General features: G+C 29.4%; 1 pseudogene; it reads left to right on the top strand.

Moving 5' to 3' along the window:
* The first annotated feature begins 5,947 nt into the window (after nucleotides 1–5,947).
* Nucleotides 5,948–17,289, top strand: LOC111303991 (putative xyloglucan glycosyltransferase 5; annotated as a pseudogene).
* The last annotated feature ends 5,543 nt before the right edge of the window (nucleotides 17,290–22,832 follow it).

The following is a 22,832-nucleotide window of genomic DNA, read 5'->3' as shown; positions in this document are numbered from 1 at the left end:
GGGGAGGTAAAGAAAGATAAGAAAGAGAAGGAATGAAAGGGGTTGCCAAAAGAAAGGGGCTGAAGGAAAAGTTGTCAAAGAAAAAAAGAAGAAAAAGCTACTAGAAGCAATAGAAAGGAAACTGCTAAAAAGAGAAAAGAGAAAGCAAGCCAAGGTAAAAAATATTTCAAGTTGACTTTCTTTGTTTTTTCACGCGGCATGATTTTAATTATTTTTTAATTATTTTTAGCTACTACAATGTTCTCATTTATATAACTTAGTGTTGATTAAATTGGCTTTCTTTTCTTTACATGTCATGTGCATTTTCAACTTGACTTCATGAAAGTTGTGGTTAATATATTTTTCAAGTTGATTTGTTTGATGTTATGTTGTATTTGGTCATTGATTTTTAGATATTCATTAAATCTACTGGTCTTTATGGTGTGATGAATACTTATAGGAAGTCTAAATTTTTTTTGTCTATTTTGGTTTTTTTCACTTATTAATAGTATTGTTTCATGTAACTCAAAATCTTATCTTATTCTTTTTTTTTTGGATTGTTTACAATTTTACAAAGTTTTGAAAAGCTATTGAAATTTTTGCCATAAGGCTTATTTTCATGTATGTTTTATGTCATCATTTATTTCTTCAATGTTTATTCAAATATGATTATAATTTAAATCCCATGCATTTTCCTCTCATTGCTAGTTTGGTTAAATTTCTATGCTCACTTTTATTTTTATGCAATTTAGTTTTTGTGCCTTGATTTATTTTAAATGCAAATTTATTCTTCATTTATTAATAATAAATTGAATAAAATTTTTAAAGATGATATGTTAGAGAAATTCGAGTAATGATTCTCTAAAATGTCTAGGTGAGGATATTTTTCTAAAAAAAATACTACTAAAGTAATGGAGTATTTAGGATAATATCCAATAAAAAAAGTTTCATTTATCTATTTTTCTAAAGTTTTGACAGATGATAATAATAATGTGTAATGACTCTTTTAGCAATGAAATTGATATAATCAAAGTTTAAAAATTAAAAAAATTAATTAATTAAGAAAGAAAAGACAAAGTAAATAAAAAATTTTGAGGATGAGATTCTAAAGAAGTTCGAGTAGAGATTCCTAAGAAATTCTTAGGTAAAATTATTTTTCTAAAATATTGCCAAAGTATTGGGATATCTAGAAAAATTTTCAATAAAATTTTTTTACTTTGTTCCTTTCAAAGGTGTTAGTATTGAAAAATAATTAAAGAAGAGTAAAACATAATAAGTGTTATATTTTTTGTATGCATATTCTACTTTATTGTTTGCATTACATAGTTTTAAACGTAAATAAAAATTTTTGATAATGAGATTTAGAAAAATTCGAGTAGTGATTCTCGAGAATTTTTTAAGTGAGAAAAGTCTTTTAAAAATTGTCAAAGTATTGAAATATTTAGAAGTTTTTTTTTAATATGAAAAATTTTCATTTTATAATCATTTTTTTAAATTTGAATAGTTTTTTATATAAAATAAATGTGTGTTTTTAAGAAATAAATATATTTGTAGATAATTATATGATTACATGACTTTTAATTATTAAAAAAACAAAAAATCTATGTAGATGTAATCTTAAGGAAATTCGAGTACTGATTCTTAAAAAATCTTTAGGCAAGAAAATCTATTTAAAATGCCGTCAATGTATTGGAGTATTTAGATTAATTTTCAATAAAGATTTCTTGGTTTTTATAAATGGCATAAATTTTTTTTTTGAGAAAATACTATTTGTTTTTAAAATTATAGATATTATATTTTATAAAAATAAATATAAACCATCGTGAATAGAATTTTTGAGAATTTCGAGTAATGATTTTTAAAAATTTCTTAGGTGAGTGGTTCATTTTAATATTGCTAAAGTATTGAAAAGTTTTTAGGAATTTTCAATATAAGGTTTTTATTTATTTTTCAAGCTTGCTAAAAAATAAAAATAGGTTTTCAAAAAAAATTAAGGAAATTAATTTTTAAATACCAAAATTAAGACCATTTTAGTCATTATTAAAAGATAATACATAATTAATTGGTACCGTTTTAAACGGGCATTGTAGGGGTGCTAATCCTTCCTTATGCGTAACCAACTATCGAAACTATTTTTTGTAGACCACAAAAGTTATCTTTTTAATAAATTTTAATTATTTTTAAAATTTTATTAAAAATATACGTTTTAATAAGTGACCAATCACATATAGCCAAAAAAGATTTGTGGCAACTCCATTTTTTTTGTTTTCCAAATACGTCTAGTAGTCTCTAAAACAGTTATGATAGCTTGGCGACTCCACTGGAGACATCTTTTTCTAGAGAGTCAAGTAAAAAATTAATTATGTGTTATCTTTTAATTTAATGGTATTAGTTGGTATTTAACATTAATTTTCTTGATTTTGATTTTGTTTTTAAATAACAATTATAATAAAAAATTTACATGCATTTCATTTTAATTATGTCATTTGTTCATTATTTATTTTATGTATATGTTGTTCTCAATAAATTGTGGGGCATGTAGGATAAAGATTGTAATGTTGTTTTCTCTCACACATACATTGACATATTTCATATCATGTATGAGCTCTATACCCGGGCTCTAAACATTTTAAGAAGGAGTAAAATATCTATGTTCTCATGAGGTGATAACCTCTGCAATGACAAGCGAAATACTCTCACTCAGATTGAACCCCTTTTTATTCATAGCCTATAATGGGTGAGGATTGGGGTGCCTTACTAGTCCTATATGGATGCCAATAATGAACAACTTTAGAACCTTTTAGATGTATAAATTCTCACTCAGCATATTGTGAGCGTTAGGGGACCAACCTTAGGTAGAGCCATGCCAATCCTTTTTGTAGAAAATTACTTGATTAGGGCATAAAGAAACATTCTAATACAATTTGTATTTGGGTGTATGAATGGTGTAAATAAAACTAAAATAGTGTAAAACAACAATGGCATGGGTAAAATTAAAATTTTGAAAAAGAAAAAAAGCATTTTTTTAAAAGAAAAAAAAAGTATCTTTTAACATAAAGTTCATTCATTTTATGGTTATCCAAAATTTGCATTTTTAGAAATGTTTTAAAATAAAATGAAGAAATTTTTTAGCGCTATCAAAAATAAAAAATAAAAAATAAAGGTTTTTCTTAAATTTTTTTTTGTTTATTGTCCAAATAAAAATTGTAAGTTTTTGAATTTTTTTTTTCTTTTTTTAAAAAGAAATAATTTTAAATTTGAATATTGTTTTGTCTTTCATATTTTCATTTGATCTGTTACATACATTTTTTCATCATGTAAAAAAAAAATCGAATAGTATATACACCCTATCCCATACATCCTAATAGATAGTATTTGCATCTTATCTGACCACATCATAATAAGATAATACATGCATTGCATCCCATCCACATCAATAGATAGTATATGCATCCCATTTTATGCACGTGTTGATAAATGATACATGCCTCCCATGCACATCTTAATAGGTAGTGATGCACTATGTCTTATTATATATCTTAAGGCAGTGTCAGCCTCATTAGGTGAATACAACACATGGATTGCATTCCATATAGACATATCTCATGCACACAGTAGGTTCATGCATTTTATACAAATATGTTATAGGTATACATCTCATCACCTATACAAGTATGTCATTTTATTTCATGGAATCATGAATGGTAGGGTTTTATAAAACATGCATTGCATCTCACATCCCACCATCCCTACAACAGAACACTACATTTTTTGCATACACATTCATTGATGAAATTTTTATCATTTGGGTCCTTGAACAAATAAAAATCCATTGTCTTAGGCATATATGCTTTTCATGACATTTTAGTAATCATATTCATGTATTCATAAACATGTTCTGTGTGTCATTGTTTTTGAGGCATTCATCCAATAAGGGTCATAATATAGAATTTTTGGGTCTAAGTCTTGAAATAAAATGACTGTCTTAGTGGGAATCAAAATGGTGAAAATAAGAGAGCAATTGGAAGCAAGGATTAGTGCATTGGAGTTTAATTAAGAGGAATTTTGGCTCGAGTTTTGAGAGATAAAACAACAGATGGCTCAATTAATATAAATGGTTAAAGGTAGTGGTGGGGTTGAGTTTGTTACTCTTTACGGCTTGTTGTCACTTTCAATTCCATTAAATTAAGATAAACTGGCTCCTGTTAGTTCTAACACTTTTCTCGAGTATACTAAGGCATTGGGTGATGCAAATAGTGACCAAAGTTTGGGCAAGCTTAAGAAAGGAATGAGTGAATTGGCCACACAAATGATTTAACTCAAAAGCATGATGTTCAATACAGAGTTACTTAGTTTCAAACAACCCTCACCAACCATTCCAATTCCAAACTTACACCTAAATTCTTCTCATGACTGTTTTCGATCTCTTCTTAAAGCACCTAGGATTAGGCCCCCAAACTTTATACAACCATCGAGAATTCTACACTTGAATTCATGTCCACCACCTCACATTTCACAACCACTTGTTCAAGATGCTATCCCATCACCATTCTTTTAATTCACTTTAAGACCAACTATACTACTATTTTTTTTAGTAAAGCAAACTAAACATATAATAGAAAAACTCTTGCAACAGTAAAAGAAAAAGCCCTATCTATCCAATACTGATGTCCTACATAGAGTTATATCCATTGCTGCTAGAAAACTTCCTCATTGCTTTTATCCCTGTTGAACCCTGCAAACCATCTTTTCCCAAATGGTATGATCCCATTGCCCGATTTGAATACCATTTTGATGTCGTGAGCCATTTTTTGGAAGACTGCGTGATTTTGAACCATAGGGTACAGAGACTAAGAAAAGTTGAATATTTAGGTTTTAATGTCGAAATGAAGCCAGAATTTTATAGGAATCCTTCATTGATCCATGTTGAGATAGCTAGCAATGTTGTAGGTGGTAGTCAAACTACCCAAGATGATGAATAAAAAGTAGAAGTTTTAAAGCAAAGGATTGTACTTCCTAGAAATTATGGTCAATTGTTTTTGGATTTTTTTAGAGATAAGGGAGAGTAAGAACAAGTCTAACACTTTTTGGCCCTAGTCCTAGGATAGTTCATGATGTGTAAACTTGAAACTTTTGGAAATGAATGAACATCTTTGTTTACATTTCATTTTAATAATACACCTAAAGGAGTTCGTGAAAAAGAGTGATGGTTGTAAATACACTTTCACCAAACTTTTGAGGTGGAAGAATGTCTTTACATAACCCGATTTGAATATATGAGGGAATTTAGGCTCCTTTAATAATAATAAATTTTGACTTGCATATCATGCATTATTTGTTTGAATTCATTGTTTCTCATGTCAGCTAAGGCTAATGGATGATAATTGTGAATATACTTTTGTCAAACCTTAGAAGCAAAAGGATATTTTTGAAAATATAATTCATACCATGCATTTTTTACTTTTGGCAGAAAATAAAAGATTTTAGGATAACGCATCCTAGGAAACAAGATAAATCTATACACTTACAATACTTGAGCTTTACTAGAATTATGGAAAATCAAAACGCAACTCAGATGGACAAAATTGAAAAGGCCTAAAGAGAGACCAAGGAAATAGTTATAGGAATACAACATAATATGGATAGATAGTTGGCAGAATTAAGACAAATGTTGGCAGCTTTGACAAAAGGGAAAAGAATTGTTGAAACACATGGGACAAAAAAGGAAACAACAGTTGAAGCACCATTGTGTCTACTTGGGTTCACATATCTATATGTTCAAGACCCTCATATGTCACAAGCACCTTCAGCAACTCATTAACCTTATATTGATACTTCTGCCAAGTTGGCTCCAGTTCGGATAAATGTAAATCCTAAGCCTACTCCTTATGACTCCATTAATGTGCCTAATTTAGATAATCCAAAAGAATGGGAGTAAATAAAAAAGGTGCTAGATCCATAAGGAAAAATGGTGATAAAGGATAAAGATGGTCTGTTGGAAGAGAGACTGAAGGCAATTAAAGGCCATGATATCTATGAGAGCATTGATGCCAATGAGTTTAGTCTAGTGCTTGATCTTGTCATTCTGTCAAAATTTAAAATCCTATATTTTGAGAAGTATAATGGAACAAAATGCCGTTCAACACACATTACCATGTATTGCCAAAAGAGGATAGACCACGCTTATGATGATAAGTTGTTGATCCATTGCTTTCAAGATAGTTTCATTGGGTCTACAACAAAGTGGTATGCCCAGCTAGATCGAAGTAAGATTTGCTCTTGGAATGATTTGGCTATGGCCTTCTTAGCGCAATACAAGCATGTATTAGACATGGCTTTTGATAGGTTGTCACTGTAAAATATGAAAAAGAGAACCAATGAAACTTTTAAGAAATATGCACATAAATGGAGAGACATGATAGCCTGAGTACAACCATTTCTGTCAGAGAAAGAAATTCTTATTATATTTGTTAATTCCCTGAATACTCCCTATTACGAAAGAATGATTGGGAATATCTCCAAAGACTTTGCTGACATGTGATTACCAAGGAAATGATAGAAAATGTAGTCAAGAATGGTAAAATTAAGTTGAATGATGCAATTGATATTGAAAAGGAAAGTACATTAGAAAAAACAAAGGGGAGGTACAAGTAGTCACACTTAAGGGGCATCTACCTAAGAACTTCATTCTAGGTAATGCTTATCCTTTTCATCAACCCTATTTTCTAGTTATAAGTAGTACTCATCAAAGCCCATATCTCTACTGCCAAGCCAGTATCTAAGTTTTTTAGCAAATCTCCATTCCTAAATGACCACTCGCAATCCTATCCCTACGTTTAAGCCTAACACATGACCAAGGAAAAAATAAAAAAAAAGAAATAAATAAGAAAAACTTCCAATCCTTATTTCTCGTCTTTTATTTTTGCTAATAGAAGGTCAATACATCACTCCTGTGCCTCTAAAAATAACACCTAATCAATTAGCAAAGAGTTATGATCTTAATGGCAAGTATGATTATCTTATGGGTATAATTGGCTATCCAACTAAAAAATGCAAACAACTAAAGGAAAGGGTTGAAGATCTTATCAAGAGTGGTATTCTGGCTCTAGAACTGATGGAACAATGGAATTCAATTCTGTCCAGTTACAAAATATGAAGAGTTGAAATATGGAAGAAAGTTTTACATGTTGAAAGATTAAGATAAAATGGTTTTCTTTTGAACCTTTAACCTTTTGTGCATGACATGTGCATGTGTCCTTAAGTTTTATTTAAATTAATCTTGTTAGCTTTATTTTGGAAGAAATGAATGCTTTCAATGAAATTTTATCTCTAAGCATTTGTTTGAATAACAGTCCCACATAATTAGTTTTCAAAATCATAAAATGAAAAGCATTTCACAAAAAACAAATGTGATGATTTGCAATAAAGTCCCCTATAAAATAGTTTTCAAGATCAAATAAAAAATATAGGCTTTTTAAAAGGGAAATTTACATTTTTTTTGGTGAGAATGTTAAAGTAATTGGTGATTATTATATATATATATATATAAAACCTCATCCAATATCATTACACTTTTTCCTTGACCACTCCTATGTTTCAATCCTTTTGAATAATTTTACTCACTAATATTAATCTTTTAAGGGATATGAATTTTCACTTATGAACCTTGTTATCATTTGATATATTGAAAGCATGATCATTTCTTGGGCAATGAACAAAAGAGATCATTTTTTAAAGTTATTTTGGATTTCGAAAACCAAGCAAGATACTCTTTGAAAATTTTAATTGGTAATTCATTGTGTATCATATCTTGTGAATATGATTGAACCATCTAAATTCTTTCGATGAAATAAACACAAAAAATGCTTGAACCGTTGTTTCATGTCTTAAGGCACAGTGACAAAAAGAAGCAAAATTACTTCTTGCCTAAGGCAATTTGTTTCATGCCTTAATACCTTTTTCCTTCATTTTACCAAAATGCTAGACAATTTGAAACCAAAATGAACCTTTTTGTGAATTTTGCAATCAAATTTTGGACATTCATATGATTTGATTTTTGCCTTCATAAGAACCTTGAGTAGGAAAACAAGATGGGGCATCAATCACACAAAAATGATTGATGGTTGTAAAAAATAAAAATAAAAAACCTATAAAAAAATAACAAAAAAAAGAATGAAAACAAAAACAAAAAGGTGTTTTTTATTTATTTCTCCAAATAAAATTTTCTTTTAACCAAGTGATCGTGTTTGAAATGATGAATGGCCATCTTTCTCTATCCTTTGTTTATAGAAAAATTATCCACTTATTACTTCTTTGAGCCTATTAAATTTATTGTTCCTACAATAAACCTTGATCATGGATTTTCTTACATTAAGGGGTAAAATAAAAATATCTTCAAAAGCTCAACTTGAAAAAAGTGTCTGATATTGAAAACATCTAACATACACTTCGAAAATGAAAGTCCGAAGCAAAAAGTGAATAAAGCTTCAAAATAGAATTCAAGAAGTTGACTGCTAAAGATGGAGTCAAATGTCCAAAAAAAAAACCAAAAAAAAAGAAAAGAAATATAAAGAAATAAAAAAATGGTTGTGACATCATGCACTTAAGAAATTCAAACAAAGTCCAATAAAGTCATAAAAATTCAAAGTTTGGAAAAGAGATAAAGAAAAAATAGCAAAAAAAATAACAAAAGAAACTGTGGAAATGAAAACTTTTCTTCGAGATCATTTTCTTAAAGAGAACTCCTCTTCAATTTAAGTTTTTATACTTGAAATAATAAGTGGCTGTCTTTCATTATCTTTTCAAAAATATAGAAATTTATCCTTTGTTACCCCTTGAGCTTGATTGAATTATTTCAAGATAAACCCTAACTAAGGATCAGTTTCCACACTGGCAGGCAAAAAAGAACACATTTAAGGGTTAAGAATAGGGATGTTCGAATGGAATCCCATATGTTAGGGTAAATGCTCAAATATGAAAGTTCATAATAAGTTTTATATCCACTTAGCTAAAAAAAAGCTAAAAAAAAGAAATGAAAAATTAAATGAAAGGAAAAGAAGAATAAAATAGGTGGAAAGCGAAAAAAAAAATAGACTTCAAAGTGTATCCTCAAACGAAAAAATGATCCTTAGTTTTAAATACCTTTAAATACTTGTTTTAGGCCATTCAATCATTTTCTTTGACAATGATGAACCTTAACTTATGTTACAACCTTTGAAATGTCCATATTAGATTAAGTATAAAGGCTTAAAATTAAAGAGTTTCTCTTAAAAAAATGATCATGAATCTTTTGAATCCCCACTTATTATATAATTTCCTATTTGGATCATTAACCCCTTTTAAAAAAATTCTTTTCCTCTTTCAGATTAGTTTTGAATTTTTTAAGTGCATGGTGTGCTAAAAAAAGAAAAAGAAGAAAAAAGAGCAAAGAAAGATAGACACATGGCTTTTTTTCCAGAGAATACTCCGTATGATCCTTGGCCTAATTACCGTGAATAATATATTTTGAACCTATTTATCCATTTTTTTAGAACCCCAAACCTTGGCCTACATTACGTACCTTGAAAAGTCCATTCTGATCAAATGTGGACACTTGAATTGAAGAGTTATATCCTTGAAGATTTTACCAAGTTCTTCATTGTTAAAAAAATATAGCTCTAAGGTGAAAATCCAGAAAAGGCAATTTAGAGCTACAACCATTCTTGAGACCCTAAAAGAATTTTAGAGTTCCAAGCTTTTATCCAAAACAAAAAGTCACAATGCAAAACCTTTTAAAGGATCAGTACCCATTAAAGATTTTGCAAAGCTAGCCCTATTCTCTTCCTAAATCTTCGTAAAAAAATATTGATTAGTTTTGATGCACATTGAAGTATCATATTTTCAATAAAAGAAAAGTGTTTTAGAAAAATTATCTCTTTTGTGAGCCCAAGAGAAATCTTTACAACCCTTATTGAGCCTTCTTTGAAATATGCCTATCAATGAAAATTTTGAATTATAAATCATCCCAAATGGTAATCATCGAGCTTTCTTTGAAATATGCCCACCAATGAAAAAATTGAATTGCCAATCATGCCATCCATAAGCATTCCAAATAGTAATAAGCAATTTACAAGAGATTTGAAAGTTATGTGTCTTAAATTTTTCTCATTGATTATGAAAACACTTTATGTGGGACAATTTTATGATTACCTTGTAAAAGTTTGAAAATTAGTTGAGCATTTTTGTACAAGATATTAAGATCGTTTTTGGTGAAGAGTGAACCTTGAAATTTTGAACAATTTTTTTTTTGAAAAAAATGAATGAAATAAAAAAAAGTCTTTGAATTTGCATCAACTGCAAAAGACATTTAATTTACATGCTACATCACAAAAAAGGATATTTTCATTTGCATCACTTGCATTCATATTTACGTGTGCCTCATAAGTAAGACATTTGCATTCGCATTTACATCACTTGCATTTGCATCACAAAAAAAAGATATTTGTATTTGCATCACTTGTGTCTATATCATAAAAAAAGGACATTCGCATTTACATCATTTACATTCACACTTGTATATGCATCATGAGAAAGACATTTGCATTTAGATCTATATCACAAAAAAAAAGAAAGAAATTTACATTTTCATCACTTGTATCTGCATAAAAAAAAAAAACATTTGCATTTGCATCACTTGTATTTGTACTTGCATGTGCATAATGAGAAAGACATTTATTTTAGCTCTACATCACAAAAAAAGGCATTTATATTTGTATCACTTGCATCTGCATAAAAAAAAGACATTCGTATTTACATCATTTGCATTCGCACTTGCGTGTGTATCATTAGAAAGACACTTACATTCATATTTGCATCACTTGCATCTACATCACAAAAAAGACATTCGCATTTGTATCACTTGTATTTACACTTGCATGTGTATCATGAGAAAGACATTTGCATTCACATCTACATCACAAAAAAAAAAAATTACATTTACATCACTTACATCTATATAACAAGAAAGACATTTGCATTTGCATCACTTGCATTTGCACTTGTATAAGACATTTGCATTCACACCATAAGAAAGAAATTTGCATTTGCATCATGGTTTTTGCATCTTGAAAAAAAAAGGGTATTTGTAGGGGCATTTACATGAAAGGAACATTGTCATTTGCATCGTGAAAAATTCATTTGTATTTGTATCAAGCATTCAAATTGACATTTGCATTCACATCGACATTTGCATTTGCATCATTTGATGGAAATAGACATTTTGTATCAGAATTGTGTTTGTAAACTTTGTAAATATTAGAAAAACAGAAAAAATAGAGAGAGAGAGAGAAAAAAGTTTATCATGAAAAATGAGAAAAAATAGTTTGACAAGATATCAAAATATCAAAAAGGTTTGAAATGTTAAAAGAAAAATGATCTACAAAAAGTAGATAGATTGTTGAAAAAATGAAAAAGATGAGGTATGGTACAAGATAAAACTTAAGTCCGGTTAAGTTGGCACCCAGATAATTTTTAAGACCTCTGAGCAAAAGATTTTAAATTTTGAAAGTTTCAATGACTCTTATTAGGATAAGCATTCAAAGATATTGAGATTTGTAAGACCTCTAGGCATAATCTCTAAGACCTCCGGGCAAACCATTTTAAATTTTCAAAGTTTTAATGCCTTTTATTGAGAGGAGCATTCAAAGATGTCGAGATTTGTAAGACCTTCAAACATAATCTCCAAGACCTTCAGATGAATCATTTAAAATTTTTAAAGTTTCAATGCTCTAATTGAGAGAAGCATTCAAAGATGTTGAGATTTGTAAGACCTCTGGGCATGATCTCTTGTTTTATTTTCGAAAGTTATTGAGTTTTGCTTAAATTTGTTTAGTTTATTAATTTACAAAAAAAAAAAAAACAAAAAACAAAACAAAAATTTCAAAATCATCATCTAGATAAAATTATTGTCTATATCTTTGCATTATTTTTTATTCTTAAAAATATGCAAAGAAGGTAGTTGTAAACATCAAATTTTATCCGAAGCATTTTAGTATAGTTGAACAAAGTCTATTTGAAGATTGTAAAAAGGCCTCTTAAAGAGCCCATAAAATGCATCAATATTTAGGCCTAATAAATAAAGCAAAAAAAGACCCATATGATTATTGTCAAACTTTTTCACATAGGATTTATATTGATGATATTTTTTCATGTGAATGTATGGAAAGTAAAGAATAAATAAAATAGGTAAACCTCAAAGTCAAATCAAATCAAACTTACACAAAATTTGATCAAAATGAATAGAATTGGTGTTAATCTTTAGAGTTCAAAGTCTAATTGAAATTAATATGGTTTAAAATCAAATTTGGTGATTTTTAAAATGCTACATTTTTTTTTTGCATTGGGGAAATACAAATTTAGCAAAATACTGTTATAAGGGATGTTTTCATAATTTGACCTTCATGAGTTCAAATTTTTATAAAACTTTTTAGATCTTAATTTTATAATATTTTATGATTTTTGATGCATTTAAAATCACATTCGTACCTCGAAAAGTGTGAAATTATGAAAATACCCTTATAAAGATATTTTCGTAATTTGACCTTTCTGAGCTCAGATTTTAATATTTCATGATTTTTGGTGCATTTTGAAATGATAGCAATAACTCGAAAAGTGTGAAGTTACCAAAATATGCATATAAAGGTATTTTTATAATTTTACTTTCCCAAGCTTAGATTTTCATGAAACTTTTTAGATCTCAATTTTATAATATTTCATAATTGTTGGTGTTTTAAAATCTCAAAAATGAGCATGGAAACATTGATTTCTAAGAAAATGACCTAAATATCAAAAAATTTACACTAGGGGTAAAATGGTCTTTTATGTGTTTGAAGGGAATACAATTCTAACATTTGCAATGAATAATGTGAACCATTAGATCTTTTATTGATCTTAATCCAATGGCTAAAGGTGATTCCTTAAAAAGAATAAAAAGACAAGCTTTGACCTTTGGATGAAATCTCATCCTAGGATCTATATTCATCAAAAATGAGATTTTTTTTTGAGGTGGCTGACTTTTAAGGAGACTAGAAAGAGTTGGAAAAAATGGAGTGTTGGCTAAAAATGTGCCAAACACGTAAAAAAAAAGGTTGGAAGGAGAGAGACAACGTAAAATAAAATGAGGTTGGAAGAGGGCTAAAAGGCTGAAAAAGAAAGGAGCCAACATAAAACAAAAAGAAGAGGAATGAAATAGCTGAACGAAAAAAAAAAAGAAAAATAGGAAAGAAATAGCTAAAAAAAAAAGAGTGGTTGGTAAAGATGAGTCTGCTGGTTAAGAAGGGTTCATAAAATGAGGCAAACTGAAGAAATTAAGAAAGGCTAAAAAAGAAGTAGCCAATGTAAAAAAAAAAGGAAGGGCTGGAGAAAAGAAAAAAACCAATGTAAAAGGAAAAGAATGATGGGCTAGAGAAAAAAAAAGCCAATGTAAAAAAGTGAAAGGAAAGACTAGAAAGAAAAGAGCCAAATACGTAAAAAAAGGGATGAAAAAGAAGTTACTAAAAAAAAAAAAAGAGGAGACAACATAATAGGAAAAGTGTGAAGGATGAGAAAAAAGAAAGAAAAAGAGAGGGTTGCTAAAAAAAAAAAAGGTCGGAGAAGAAGCTACTGAAGGAAGAAAAAAGAAAAAGCTACCAGAAAGAATAGAGAGAAAGTTGCTGAAATGGGAAGAGAATAAGCAAGCCAAGGTAAAAAAGGTTTCAAGTTGACTTTCATTGTTTATTCATGCAGCATGATTTCAATTACTTTTTTTTTTTTGTTGTTTTTAGCTACTACAGTGTTTTCATTTATATAGCTTAGTATTGACTGAATTGGCTTTTTTCTTTTTTACATGCTATGTGCATCTTTGGCTTGACTTCATGGAACTTATGGTCAATACATTTTCAAGTTGATTTGTTTAATGCTATGTTGTACGTGGTCATTAATTTTTAGATATTTATTGAATCTACTAGTCTTTATGGTTTGATGAAGACTTATGGGAAAGTTAGAATTTCTTTTTCTATTTTTGTTTTTTTCACTTGTTAATAGTATTGTTTCACCTAGCTCAAAATCTTGTCTTATTCTTCCTGTTTGGATTGTTAACAACTTTACAAAGTTTTGAAAAGATGCTGCAATTTTATAATAAGGCTAATTTTCATGTATGTTTTATATCATCATTTTATTTCTCTAATGTTGTTTCAAATATGATTATAATTTAAATCCCATGCATTTTCCTTTCATTGCTAGTTTGGTTAAATTTCTATGTTCACTTTGATTTTTATGCAATTTAGTTTTTTGCACCTTAATTTATTTTAAATGCAAATTTGTTCTTCATTTATTAATAATAAATTGAATGAAATTTCCAAGGATGATATTTTAGAGAAATTCGAGTAGTGATTCTCTAAAATATCTAGGTGAGGATATTTTTCTAAAAAATACTACCAAAGTAATGGAGTATTTGGAAAAATATCCAATAAAAAAGTTTTATTTATTTTTTTTTTTGAAGTTTTGACAGATGATAATAATAATGTGTAATGACTCTTTTAGCAATAAAATTGGCATAATCAAAGTTTAAAAATTAGAAAAAATAATTAATTAAAAAGAACAAAGTGAATAAAAATTTTCGAGGATAAGATTTCAAAAAAGTTCGAGTAAAGATTCCTAAGAAATTCCTATATGCAAAATTTTTTCTAAAATACCACCAAAGTATCAGGGTATCTAGGAAAATTTTCAATAAAATTTTTTATTTACTTTGTTCCCTTCAAAGGTGTTAGTAATGATCGGAAAATAATTAAAGAAGATTAGAACATAATAAGTGTTATATTTTTTGTATGCATATTCTACTTTATTGTCTACATTATATGGTTTTAAATGCAAATAAAAATTTTTAATGATGGGACTTCGAAAAATTCAAGTAATGATTCTTGAGAATTCCTTAAGTGAGAAAAATCTTCTAAAAATTGTCAAAGTATTGGAATATTTAGAAGTTTTTTTCAATATGAAGAATTTTCATTTTATAATCATTTTTTTTTTAATTTGAACAGTTTGTTTTATAAAAAATAAAAGTGTGCTTTTAAAAAATAAATATATTTGTAGATAATTATATGATTACATGACTTTTAATAATTAAAAAAATAAAAAATTTTCAAGGATGAGATCCTAAAGAAATCCGAGTATTGATTCTTTATGAATTTTTAGGTAAGAAAATCTATCTAAAATGCCTCCAATGTATTAGAGCATTTAGATTAATTTTTGATAAAAGATTTCTCACTTTTTATAAATGTCATTAAAATGAGTTTTTTTTTTTAGAAAATACTATTTGTTTTTAAAATTGCAGATATCATATTTTATGAAAATAAATATGAACTATCGAGGATAGGATTTTTGAGAATTTCAAGTAGCGAATCTTAAAAATTTCTTAGGTAAAATGGTTCTTTTTAATATCACCAGAGTATTGAAATTTTTAGGAATTTCTCGATATACGGTTCTTATTTATTTGTCAAGCTTGCAAAAAAATAAAAATAGGTTTTCAAAGAAAATTAAGGAAATTAATTTTTAAATGCCAAAATTAAAATAATTTTAGCTATTATTAAAAGATAACATATAATTAATTGGTTTCATGTTAAACCGGTACTGTGGGGATGTTAATCCTTCCTTATGTGTAACCAACTTCTGATCCCAAACTGTTTTTTGCAGACCAAAAAATTATATTTTTAATAAATTTTAATTAATTTTAAAAATTTATTAAAAATATAAATTTTAATAGGTGATCAATCATATCTAGTAAAAAAAAATCAATGACGACTCTATTTCTTTTGTTTTCCAAATTCATTTAACAGTCCTAAAACCATTATGATAATTCTAAATAGCTATTATTTCAGGCTAGCTTACTAATGGAATAGCAAATAAGTTCCCGTGATAGATAATATTTAGCTTGCTGACAAGGACATCCAAGAGTGGAATATAGTAATATTAGGCATATTGTGTTGATTTTTCCTAATGTTGATAGCTTTCTTCACTGTCCTCGTCCAGGTATATGAGAAGTCTATCTCTGCTGTCTGCCAACTTGATTGGCCAAAGAATCGATTATTGATTCAGGTTCTTGATGATTCTGATGAAGAAAGCATCCAGTATTTAATTAAAGCATAAGTTGCTACATGGAACCAAAGGGGTGTCAACATAATTTATTGACAACGCATGGTAAGAACTGGTTACAAGGCTGAGAATCTTAGTTCTGCGACGGGCTGCGGGTATGTACGGCGTATGAGTTTGTAGCAATATTTGATGCTGATTTCCAACCTAACCCAGATTTTCTAAAGCAAACTGTGGCACACTTCCAGGTGAGGAGAAACAAACCAGAATCATTTTTGTTTAAGTTCCTTGCATAAGATCAGCTTATGATCAGGCTTTTACCATGTATGTCTCCCTTGTCTTGCAGGACAATCCTGAGTTAGGGTTAGTGCAGGCTAGATGGACTTTTATGAACAAGGGTGAGAATTTGTTGACTCGTCTCCAGAACATTAATTTATGTTTCCACTTTGAAGTTGAACAGCAAGTTAATGGTGCATTTTTAAATTTCTTTGGTTTTAATGGGACTGCTAGCGTTTGGAGAATTAAAGCTCTTGAGGAATCTGGAGGCTGGCTTGAAAGGACAACTGCAGAGGACATGGACATAGCTGTTCGTGCACATCTCAATGGTTGGAAATTCATCTTCCTTAATGATGTAAATGCACCCTTATTTTACGCTACTTTGATTTCTTTTTGCTTGAATTGACTTTCATTTAATTTTCTATTTTCTTATTTTGGCCGTTGCATATCATACTTTCACCGATTTGGCAAAACTGATTAATGGTTTAACGTAGATCAAGAGTAAGATACATGCAACATTCTATATGTACATTTAGTTAATCTAGATCAGTCTGTTGATCAGTAAAAATTTTCAGTTTAAGAATGATAGGTACAAATGATCAAAATTAAGCGCCTAACCCTTGGTGGAAAATGAAATGAAAAAAGAAGGTGCTTAGTTAAAGATTTTTGTGATGGAAGATTCATAGAATGTCCTGACAATGGCCAGTTACTGTGTAAAATTTTTAGGTCCTTTATGAAGTCCCAGAGTCTTATGACACTTACAGGAAGCATCAACATCCCTGGCATTCATGACCCATGCACCTTTTCCGCTTATGCCTTCCAGCAGTCACAACTTCCAAGGTACATTATTACGCCACTTCTAATCTCTGACGGTTGTGGTTTATTAACAGTATACTGAAGTACCTTTAATGCTGTAATTATGCAGATAGCAATATGGAAGAGAGCAAATTTTATACTGCTATTCTTTCGAGGAAACTTATCATTTTCTTTTATTGGACTTGAAGTAATAAATATAATAATACAAAAGTAATATATTATAATAAATTTACAGTAATAGATAATAATTAATAATTAATAATATAAAAAAATAAAATACATCAAAATTTACGTGAAAAACCTTTTAGTATAGAGGAAAAAATCAGAGACCACAAAAAAAAAATCTTCACTATCAAATAATGGATATACAAATTATTTTCTAGCTAAAACTAGAGCTAATTAACAACTAAAGAGACAATTGAAAAAGTTTCACCAAATAGGTGACTCAGTAAATACACTATGGATTTATTTCTAGAGAGCTTCAAACCCAATCTTCACCATTTAGAATGTAAAATTCTGAATCATAAACTTACTGATTTAGCTCAATCAAACCGCAGATTGACTTCCATTCAACCAACTCTCCTTTCTCTCTTTTTTCTCTATTTTCTGGCTTTGCTTTTTCTCTCTTTGACGCTTCCTTTGTTTCTCCCCTTTTTTCGCCAAAAACTAGCCCTCATTTTTTATTATGTAGGGCTCTGTTAAGGAAGCCTAAAAACACAAGGCCCATGGCCTTTGAATAGTTAAATAACCCATGAGGCTGGACCTTACTTTCCTAACAATCTCCCCTTCCCGTCTCATTAAAAAGAGATTCATCACCATATCAGTTTTATTTAGAATATACATTGGCTAAGGAACCCATTCTGGCTACCCATTCCGGCAAAGTTACTATAGAGCTCAAGCTTTTCTTTAAGAATTGTTTTAGTCATATTTGCTATATTTCATCAGTATGGACTTTTTTCAATAACATCTATAGTTCCTTAATCACTGAACATAACCAGTGATATTTAACATCAATGTGCTTCATTCTAGAATGGTACATGACATTTTTACTCAAATCTAAAGTTCTCTAGCTATCACAGAACATCATATACTCTTTTTGATTCAACCCTAATTCAAGAAAAAATGTTTCATCCAAAGCATTTCTTGACTTGTTTCAGTTGCTACAATATATTTAGTCTCTATAGTTGACAAGGCAACACATTTTTACAACTTAGATTGCCAAGATACAGTTCTTCCTGTAAAAGTGAACAAATATCCTGAAGTAAATTTCCTACCATCAAGATCACTTACTATGTCAGCATCAGTAAACTTTTCTAGAATTGGTTGTGAAACTCCATAATTCAAACACATTTTTGAAGTATCCATCAAATATTTGAAAATCCATTTTATTGCTTCCAAGTAAACCTTTCTTGGATTAGAAAGAAATCTGCTCACTACATCAACTGTATGAGCAATGTCAAGCCATGTGCAAACCATAAAATACATAAAAAAATCGACTGCAAAAGAATAAGGAATACTAGACATAGCTAGTTACTTTTCCTTAGTCACCGGATAAGATTTCTTACTCAGATGAAAATGGTTGGTAAGTGACTACTAATTGATTTAGTATGTTACATATTGAATCTATTTTTCTGTAACAACCATAGTTTTTTAGCTCTTCTATTTCGAATAATGTCCATACCAATAATCTGTTTTCCTAGACCTAAATCCTTTATGTCAAAGAATTTAGATAATTGTTATTTCAACTTACGAACCATACCAGCATCTTGTCCTACAATTAACATATCATCAACATATAATAAGAGAATAATGAAGTTACCATCAAAAATTTTTTTAACATACACATAAGGATTCACTACCATTCTTTTATAGCTATAGCTCACCATAAAAGAATCAAACTTTTTGTACCACTATCATGGAGCTTGTTTCAAGCCATACAAGTTTTTTTTTAGTTTGCAAACTAAGTGCTCTTTCTCTTTCACTTCAAAACCCTCAGGCTGATTCATATAAATATCTTCTTATAAGTCACCATGCAAGAATGTAGTCTTGACATCAAGTTGCTCAAGCTCAAGATTCAAACTAGCTGCTAATCCCAATACCACTTGAATGAAACTCATCTTCACAACTGGAGAGAAGATTCTATCAAAATCGATGCCTCGTTTCTAAAAAAAATCTTTCACCACCAATCAAGCTTTGTACTTCACAAGCTTGTCACCATCCTTTTTTAACTTGAACACCTATTTATTTTTAAATGACCTCCTTCCTTTTGAAAGTTTAACAAGATCATAAGTATCCTCTTTCATAATGACTTTATCTCTTTTTTCATTACTTTTAATCAATACTCTCTATCTGGAGTAGCCTGTATATCTTGGAAGCTCTCTAGCTCCCCCTCACTAGTAACTAAAATAAAATTTGAATTTGGATATTTGGTAAATGGCCTATGCTTTCTAGTAGATCTCCTAGGCTGAAATTCTACACCATCTAATGTTGAAGGTAACTCTTTTTGCTAAAAATTGATTGCATCTGGCTCATCACTAACTGTGGCTGGCTTCTTCATATCTTTAAGTTTTATTTTTTACTTATTTTCACCATTTATGGCTCTTTCTTGTGGAACCCCTATCGGTGTTGAAATATCACATTCAATAGTAAGTCATGTAATCTTTTCATTTTTCTCAAGGTCTGTTATAGTTTCTTTTTCATGGAAGACCACATCTCTGCTTTTGACTGTTTTTCTCTTTACTGGATCCCATACCCTATAGCGAAATTTCAAATCACTATATCTTACAAACACATATTGTATGGCTTTATCGTCAAGCTTTAACCTCTACTCTTTCGGCATGTGTATGAATGCTTTATACCTAAAAACTTTTAAGTGAGAGTATGAAGCATCTTTACCTGTCCACACTCTTTTTAAAATGTCAAAGCTCAAAGGAACTGATGGTGATCTGTTAAGTAAATAACAAGCTGTGTTGACTACTTCACCCAAGAATGGCTTTAGTAATTTTGCTATCCTTAACATACATTTGACTTTTTTCACAATGGTATGGTTTATCCTTTTAGCTACACCATTATGTTACAGTGTTTCAGGTTCTGTCATTTTATGCTTGATCCCATGCTTTAAATAATACTCTTCAAAGTCTTTGGATGTGTATTCCCTACCATTATCAGTTTGAATACACTTTAAGGGTAGTCTTGTCATCTTTTCTATCATGGCATAAAATTTTTGAAAATACTATAATACTTAGCTTTTATTTTTCAACATATACACCCAAGTCTTACGTGAAGCCTTATCAATAAAAGTAATAAAATACCTTCGACTATCTAATGACTTAACCTCAATAGGACCACATATGTCAGAATAAATCAATTTCAATATATTTTTTTCTCTAAGAACTCTTACGAAAAGAAACTCTATGATGTTTACCAAACAAACAATGATCATATGAATCGAGAGACATTCTTTTGGTCAAAAAAATGAGAGACTACCTTATCAAAACTTGTAACCCCTTCTCGATCATGTGTGTCAACCTTTTGTACCATAAGTTTATTGAACCATCATCCTTAATAGCATTTATCTATTTTCGTTCAATTGCATCCATGTCTTGTACGTTGTACAGTATAGTTTTTCCCTTGTAACTACCATAGATCCTTTGAGAAGCTTTCACTGCCTATTCTTTTGTCGACTCCCATACCCTTCTTTATCAAGGACATTAATAGCAAGCAAATTCATTTTCATATCAAGAATGTGTTTGACATCCCTTAAAGTCAACATGTAGCTCATACTTGTTTGTACAACAATATCACTAATCCAAATAATCTATGACACACTCTTATTTCTTATCTTAGTGCAATGAAAGTCTCTTACTTTGTAAGTTGTAAATAATTCCCTTTTAGGAACACAATGATATGCCTCTACTATGTCAACTATCCACTTAATGCTAAGATCACCAACATGATTACAATAATCATGTGTACAAATCAAAATAACTGAATCATTATTTGAATTCACTACTACAACATGTCATTATCTGAACTCTTACCTTTCTCATCTTTTTGCTCTTGCTTTAAGATTTTGTAGTATCATTTTATGTGACCTGCTTTACCACAACAGAAACACTTCACTTTATCTCTAGACTTGGATCTATGTTTAGACTTACTATGGCCTTTTAAGTTCTAACATCATTGATGTTTCTATCTTTATTTTTTATGACCAGAGCTTGATTTTTAGAGTTTGAATCTTTTTGCCTTGCTTTTTTATTAAGTGTACTATCCTTTACCATCTTCAATGTCATTTTGTAATTAGAAGCTGAATTAAGAATAGTTATAACTAGAGTATTCTAGCTATCTGGTAAAGAACCAAAAAAAAAAATAACACCTTCATTTTCTCATCCATCTTAAGCTCCATAGTAGTCATCTGATTAAATATATCTTGAAAAACACTTCAGTGCTCTATAATCAATCATCCATCCATGTACTATAAAGTTGCAAGCTTTTTAACAAGCATAACTTTATTCATACCTACTTTTCTCTCATACAGTACTGCTAAGTTTTTTCAAACAATGTGGGCATCTGTCTCCTGCGCTACATGATAAAACATACTGATATCAACCCATTTTTTTATTATAACCAGTATTGTTCTGTCCAACTTCTTGTAACTTTCATCTTTTATATCTGTTGGTTTAGCCGAATCACCCAATACCAACTCATACAAATTTTTGTAATATAAATAATCTTTCATCATAAGCTTTCAAATTGAATAATTTGATACTATTAATTTTCTCATGGAGCATGTATCACCCTCTCTTGGGCTACTTTTGTATCAATGTCTCAAAATAATTATCGCTTTGATACCATTTGTTAGGTTTGAAGCAATAAACATAATAACATGAAGTAATATATCATAATAAACCTATAGTAACAGACAAAAATCAACAATAAATAAAGCAAGAAAAATAAAGATAACAAGATTTATGTGGAAAACCCTCTAGTGTAGAGGAAAAAATCATATACCACCAGAAAAAAATCTTTACTATTAAATAATGGATATACAAAGTTCTTCTCTAGCTAAAACTAGAGCTAATCAATAACTAAAGAGATAATTAAAAAAATCTCATCAAATAGGTGACTCAACAAATACACACTAGATTTGTTGATAGAGAGCTTCAAAGCCTATCTTCATTATTCAAAATATAGAACTCTAAATCATAAACTTGTTGATTTAGCTCAATCGGATCATAGATTGACTTCTGTTCAACCAACTCTCTTTTTTTTCTTTTCTTTTTGTATTTTTTGGCTTTGCTTTTATTCTCTTCAACGCCTTCTCTGTTTCTTCTCTTTTTTTCACTAAAACCCAGCCCTCACCTTTTATTATGTCTTAAAGATGCCTAAAAACACAAGGCCCATAGCCTTTGAATAGTCAAATAACCTATGGGGTTGGACCTCACTTTTCTAATACCTTCTATTCTTTTATATTGTTTTGCATAATTCTTCCTCTAACCATGTTTATACTAGAGGCTGAGCTTTCTGTTTGGGTCATTTGTTATGTACCTATTTTTATGTCATTTCTCAGCATTCTTTCAACCCCTAAATCATTTATTTTCATTACTCCTTACCATCTATTTGAAAAGACCATGCTTGTGAACAAATTCAACGCAATTGTA

Source organism: Durio zibethinus, chromosome 13, assembly GCF_047325235.1.
Source record: "Durio zibethinus cultivar Kanyao isolate XHJ-2024 chromosome 13, ASM4732523v1, whole genome shotgun sequence".
NCBI lineage: Eukaryota > Viridiplantae > Streptophyta > Magnoliopsida > Malvales > Malvaceae > Durio > Durio zibethinus.
This window is presented reverse-complemented; position numbering and strand designations above follow the sequence as displayed.